The sequence below is a fragment of the Vigna radiata genome, chromosome 1 (genome assembly GCF_000741045.1).
Source record: "Vigna radiata var. radiata cultivar VC1973A chromosome 1, Vradiata_ver6, whole genome shotgun sequence".
Classification (NCBI taxonomy): domain Eukaryota; kingdom Viridiplantae; phylum Streptophyta; class Magnoliopsida; order Fabales; family Fabaceae; genus Vigna; species Vigna radiata.
The window spans coordinates 237,323-245,289 of record NC_028351.1 but is presented as its reverse complement, the minus strand read 5'-3'; positions in this window follow the sequence as shown (position 1 = coordinate 245,289).

The window sequence follows — 7,967 nt, the reverse complement described above, 5'->3', positions numbered from 1 at the left end:
ATGTTATTGGTACAGTTCTTTATTTTGGCTTTTACTGTAATTTAATTCAGCTATTGTATAAGAAACATTATACTATAAACTAATAACTAAAAGTGAAACATCAATTTAGTAATTAAAAAGAATATTGAAGTCGATTTAATGTAATAGATTTGGTTAACTTTATAAAAAAAGATAAAAAATAATTATTTAAAGCTACAAAAAAATGGACCCCATTGTAATAAAACTAGAAAAAAATTGCATCTCCATTTTAAACCAAAGGAAAAACTTCTTTTAACAACACTTTTTTAACAACTTTTTAACAACGCATACGTGGCAGTTTGTAATTGGTCCATTTTAAATATTTTTTAAACATAAATTTAAATAGACCAATAAAATAATGACACGTGTCCCGTTGTCAAAAAAAGTTGTCAAAAAATGTTGTCAAAATATCATTGTCCTAAACAAAAACATGTGTATTAATCCAAAAGGCTAAGATAATCTGGCATATATATATATATATATATATATATATATATATATATATATATATATATATATATATATATATATATATATCCTTGTTGATTACATAGTCTAAATTTCGAAATTTCAATTATTATCAATTATGATATTCTCATAAAAATAAATTTTTTTCATGTTTAAAATTTTAATATATAATTTTAATATATTTTTATCTTTAAACTTTAAAAATGAATTAATAATTATTTTTAATCCAATAACATGCTTTTTTTAGTTTACGACGAAGAGCATAATAACTAACTCATTAACTATTCCTAAAATTTTAATAGTTAATATATTAGTTATCAACAAAGATTAATACATTATTCACAACTGCTAATACATTTAAGTTTATTGTAATTCTAAGAAAATTTTCTCATAAACTTAAATGCTTATTTTATTCTGATCAAATTCTTACAATTATTGAATAACATAGTAGACAATGGCTTTGCATACAAACTTGCAACTTGATCTCGACTTCTCTTCTCATGTATACAGGCTCCACATTTCTTTCTTTCACATATTCTCATATGAAATCATATACATGTTTTTTCTTCTTTCATGATTGACGAGTTGTTTGTCAACTTAATAACTCACTTGTTATCCACTTGTATCACCATCCCTCCTTCATGTTTCATCTCTAGTTTGCTTAGAATATTTTTAAGTCACATTTCATGACATACACACCATGATGTTACAATATACTCGACTTCACACTTTCACAATATTACTATGAGTGCTTCTTTGAAAACCAAGTGAACGTCATTTGGTCCATGAAAAATACATATTCGAATGTGTTTTTTCGATCATTTATGCCAATCATTGTTCGAGTACCCTACTAGTCGGTAGTTATCCAACTTAATATAGTATAGGTCGAGTGATACCATTCTCTAAAAATATCTTAGGAAAGGCTTCCATTTCTACTAAAATGGTTCACCATAGTTTCTACACAAGTTTTGTATTTAGTTACTCCTTCGGTCTCATTCATCTTCATGTACTCCAACTCACTCTTGAGTGTTTGAAGTCGAAATTGTTTCACTCGATCATCTCCCTTATACACCTTCTCCAATATATCATATGCTTCTTTTGAAGGTTTGACACTTACAATCTTCTCAAAGTCAAACTCATTAACAACTCAATACAACACATACAAAAATGTTTTGTCCTTCGTATGTTTTACTTTCAATGCATTCATCTAGGCATTGGACCAATTTGTTGTGTTTGTTAGTTCTTTGTGACCATTTACCTCCCAATTGTCTTAGGAACCAAGAAGAGGCTCCATGTGGAGACTCCAATTATAATAATTGACCGCATTTGTCAACTTAGAAAAAAGGCACATTGTTTGTAAGATTGATCATCTCACTCTTTCTTTTACAGACACTCAACACTCAAGTTCTCTAGCTCTTATGCTAATTTATTGACAACAAATTACTTTGTAAATAAACCTATTCAACTCTATTTTTGTTGTGTTATTCATGCAAGCAACAATAAAATTTATTAACACACGTATTCCTCATGGTAATACTTAAAACAAACAAAAATGACTAATTCATTAACTACTTATAAGACTACAAGAACTTTATTGAATTAGTAACAAGTTTGATACATATAATATACTAGCTTCGGAGAGTGTTAGATATATCATCTTTATTTTATATTTATTTTTTATCTTTAGTTAATTTGTTATTATTTCTTATTTGTATTTTTGACTTAACCTATATTTCTTCTATTATAGAGAGCGAACCCTATGTGTATATTCAACCGAAGAAAATTAATCTAATACATAAATTTCACTATATTCAACTACTTGTAATTGTTTTTATTTATAGTTCATAATTCACTGTGTATAAAATGTCAAAAAACTGAACTACATTTGTTGAATTTTTTACTTTTCAGATTTGTAGAGTTGTAAAAATATATCATAATTAATTAAGAAAACAAATGAGTTATTGATCAGTATAATCTTCTAATACAAATTTAATTATTATGCTAATTTTATTAATAAGTAATCACGTTTATGCACATAATTTTTAAAATATTCTCAATTTTCAAGTCAATAATTTGGAAAAGAAAAAAATTCTCAAATTAATAATTTTGTGGCTTTATTTTTAAAAAGGAAATCATCTCAAATTATTTAACGACTATTTTCAATTGTGATTGTCTATTGATCATTTTGTAAAACGACAAAAGGTACAGTACCCTTAGCTTGATTGAACTTATCCGAAATGAATCTTTCAACTCGCTTATATTTAGTTTTTAAGAAATAATTCTCTTTTTTAAAAGATCTTTAAAATTTAGAAATTAATTATTATTTTAGAATTAAGAAATCAAAATTGAAATATTGTAAATATTTTATATTCTGTTACATTTTGTAATATATATATATATATATATATATATATATATATATATATAAAATAACAAATTTCTTCATATAACATTTTTTATTTATCATATATTTCATATCTCTAGTATCTTCGTAATCCTAAAAATTTTCAACATCCATTATATTCTATATTTTAGCTATTTGAAATATATTGTAATTATATGAATTTTAAAAATTTGATAAGTCTACATCCCCATTTGAAACAAATGTATATTACAATAGATTTTAAACAAAATTAATAAAATAAAAAAAAAATTGCATTATGTTTAGCTATAAATTATATTAAAACCAAATTAGGAACCAAATGTATAAAAATCAATTTAGCAACAAAATATATAAATCATTTTGAATAGAAACTAATTTAATGACTGTATATATTATATAAAAACTAATTTAAGAACCAAATATATAAAGATCAAAAGATATCCACTATATTAGTTTTTAAATAATGAAATTTTGTTTGTAAATATTTTCCACTACCTTGTTCGTCTACAAAATCTTTCATATTTTATATTTATTTGTAAATTTGATTTTATTAATGTTAAAATAAATTATCAATAATTAAAATTAATTTTTATTATAATTTAAATTATTGATTACAATATTTAACAATAAATTGATTAATCTTCTTTATAAAATGTTTAATTTTCTCAAATTAAATTGCAAAATTAAAAATATTTAACATATTCTGCTTTATCTAATTAAAAAGAAAATATATGATTATCAAATCATCATGAACTTAGAGAAATTATCATAAGAAAAAAAATGAACGGGTGGATAATGAATTATTGGCCGAGAGAGGAAGATCGCTTATGACTATGAAAACGGAATTACCGACATAAGATCAAAAACGAGCACGCCGACGTGAAAGACGAGCCAATACAGAACTACGGGAAGGACAATCTATCGCCTTTAAAAACTTCTCATAGCAGCACATTTGATTATAGGCAGCAGCCAAATTTTGATTTTTTAAAAATATACGAAGGCGGGTCTCATGATTTTTTCCCATTTTAGCGTTGGACCTTTCTTGATGCAATTTTAAGAAGTAAGGATGGCTGATAAGGGAATGCCATTTTTTAGAAACGCACTTCAATCGCAGGAGAATATTCGCAGGAAGCCATGACAAAATTTCTTCTATGAGTTCATCAGGGAGAAATATAGAAGATTTCGTTGGACCCCGAGACCTAGAAGATTTCGTTGGACGCCATTTCGTTGGACGCCGAGACGGTGGAACTGAAGCTATGCGATCTAATAAGTATTTGCGATCTAATATGTATTTTAAATATAGTTTTGCATTCACATTTTCCTTAATAGCGCTCTCGTACTTTCCTTCCCAAAAATACGCAAAGCTATCAAGCACATGATAGTTAGTCAGTTCTTTGTGATTTCTTATTATCACATCACTCCATTCATTCATATTCCAATCATTCATCTTCTTTGTTTCTGCATAAAAAAAATAAAAAAAAAAGAGTAAAAAAAACAAAGAAAAAAAAATCTCTTTACTGAATAAAAAGAATGTATATATAAATAATTTCATTTTGTAGCACCATATTGACCAAAAATCAATAAAAACCTAAATAAGCATGATGTATTTTGAAAAGTAATTAACAAATATTTAATATAAAAAAAATCAAAATTTAAACATATAAATACAAATTAAAAATTAAAAACAAATCAAATTAAAATAAAATTAAACATAATAAAAACACAAAAAAAAAAAAAAAAACATAACAGCAATAAGGCCTTTGAGCCTCTTTTTAAAGTAATCATCCCAAAAATTCATACTTATTTATATTTAATTATACAATTTTTACATCCAATCCATATATTCATGTATTCAATCCATATGTTCATGCATTCAGATTCAATCCAAACATATATATGTATTAACAATAAAAAAGAACAATGAAATCACAATAAGAGAAAAAAAGGACCAACCTTATAGGTGCGAAAGAGATGAGATTAAAAAATAAATATTACGAGATACGAGAGATATAACAAATACCAAAAGATACGAAAAAATACATTCTTTTTATGATTTTTTAAAAAATAATACTTTTATAAAAAATTTCTAAGTACAATAAAAAGAGAAAAAGAAGGATGTAGAGATCACATACCTTACTTTCCTAATTCTTCTTTGGTGGTTGTCGAGTGAACAATTATTTTCCTCTATTTTTTCTCACTTCCTTTTTTCTATGATTGAGTGTGTATTTATATACAAATATTAGAATGTTCACTAATAAAATAGACTTACTAAATTTGTGAATATAAGTTTGTTCAGAAAAAAATACTTCTGTTAGTTACTTTTTTAACAGACTTAAAAATATCTTTTAATATTTTTCAATTCCAAGTGTACTTCCATTGACTTAAAAATAGTTTTGGTTACAAGAAAAATAAATCAACTTTTTTAACAGACTTAAAAATATCTTTTAACATATTCCAATTCCAAATGTACTCCCATTTTCTAACAGACATAAAAATAGTTTTGGTTACAAGAAAAAAAATTAAATAATATTTCAGACATAAACAAATCAAATAATATTCTAGACATTAATTATAATTATTGTCAGAAACTTTATCCATTTTTAAAATTATATTTTTTTCTCTTTTTAAAAAGAAACTAACCAACAAATTATAGTATAAAATCAATATATTATTTTTAATTATTTCTTATAATTATTAGCATAATATTGATTCAAATTATTATTATATTAATTATTTCTTTATTTAGAAATCAAAATATTTTAAAAATATTTTCTTTCTTTTTTTAAGAAATTTATTTTATCTTTTTATTCACCGTTAATTATTATCTTTTTATTTTTTTATTTTACCCTTGCATTTAATTTTTTTTATTTTGACGAAAATTGAGTTTCAGGTTGGGACGAGAAAGTATGGGTTTCGAGGGTGTAGGGTTTGTCTTTTGAAAACAGTCAAAAATTCTTTTTGTTATTGTTGTTTCTGTGCAGGTTTACAGGTATTCAGAAGCATATTAGTCTAGGAAATTTAAAGATGTAAAATAAATTTGTGAAGATGCTAGGTGAACTACTCTAACGATAAACTAACACAAATAATTCAAGATAAAAAGGGACAAAATATTTCTGAATAATATTATGATTGAATATGTATATCTTTTAGTTTTACTAGTTTCACTGTAGTATATTTCTATCTTCAAAAATGTTAAACGATAAACTTAGAAAATTGTTTTAAAAATATAATAATTTTTATAAAATAAAAATTAAATAATTACTTTTTATATTATATTTTCAAACTTAAACAATAAAATAATTAAGTAAGTATGATTTTAGCTAATTTTACTCTTAGTTAAATTTATTCGATTTTTATAATTTATATTATAAATTTTAAAATCATGTTTTTTTATCTTAGCTTCTATGTAATCGTTTATTCTCATAAAAATTGTAGGCCTACCTTCCTCCTCTCAAATCAAATATTTTCAAAATAATTTTTGAAAAAATATTTTGAAAGTGTTTCAAAATTTTTCAAAATTAATAATTCTTACATTGAATTTCATGTTGATGTTTGTTGTGTTAAAAAGAAGGACACAAATCAAATCATCCTTAAAGGTTTTCTTAAATATATGTTTTTCCTCAACACTCTTTTCATCCTCAAACTAATATTGTTATTGTAACAATACTTTATTTGTTTGACATGGTAAATTAGACTATGCGTCTTTTAACATAATTAAACAAATCTTGCACAATTGTAATATTTCTTTCGCAAAAGTTCTTCCCAAATCTTTTGTGTTGATCGTGTTAAAGTATAAATGCATCAATTACCTTTTTTGCCGTCCATCCTTGTACATTTACATTCTTATATATGAGACATTTCTCGTTCCTAGCATTGATGGTGCTAAATATTATATAGTATTTTTAGATGTGTATTTTGAGTATAGTTAGACTTATCTTTTGCATCATTAGTATTAAATTACTTTGTTTTTCCTTTGTTTAATCTTTTACTGAAACATAAACCAATTGCAAACTACAATACATCCAAACAGATAATACAAATTATTTTTTTTAGTCTTAAATCTTTTCTTGAAAAATATGATATTAGACATAAGTTAGCGTGTCCTTATACACATTTATGTTAATATAAAAACTATATAGGTTTGTGTCTTTCTCTCTTAAATTAATAATACAAATCTTTTTTTTCTTTGATCTTACAAAATCTGTTCAAACAATATAAAACTATTAAATATATAAACAACGTAGAACTATAATGACTTCATGCGTACAAATAGAAATATTCCATGTTCTCACTTTAGCTTTTCTTTTCTTTTTCTCATTGGCCTTTCCTACTATCTAACTTTATCAAAGGATTTGATTAAAAAAATTGAAATAAAATGTACAACTGTTTTCTTTAGCTTCATATGTTTTTCAGAAATACTTTTCACACCCCATGCTTTTCTTCTACACCCCTTAAATATTAAAATCATCAATTTACTCTTCGGTTTAAGGATATTTCCGTATTATACAATCAAAACTTAAAAAATATATACGAAATTACACCATTCCAAATAGTAATTTGAAAATCTTCTTTGACTTTTGGATTTTAATTGTGTAGTTTAGAAGTTAATATAATATTATGAATTACTCCTGATTTCTTTTTATAAAAAATAATTTCTATATTGTGTAAATTGAAATATACTTTTAGATTTGGAATTGACTTTAAAATTGAATAATTTGAAGGTTATTTAATTTTTTTAAAATTGTGAAATCCAGAAAATACTTGTAAATCATTACACGTTTGGTGACAATGATGGAAAGAGAGACAAGCGAGGCGGTTTTAGATGAAAGTGGAGGAAGAAAAAATGGGGGTGCAGGAAGAAGTAGCCTCCATGTGGAGAAGAAAACAGGCGGAGGCCCAAGAGCAGGCCCTGAATTTGTGGTTTGAATGATTTGAGTGGTGGAGTGCGTGAAAAGAGTGGAAAGAAGACGAAGATGTTGACGAAATGATGTGAATGATTCCATTCGATGTTTGAAATGCTGAGACTCACTTTATGTGAGAACTTTGAATACTGAACAAAAGCCCCGTCCAAGTTTGCTTCATTTTTAAATGTCTCAAC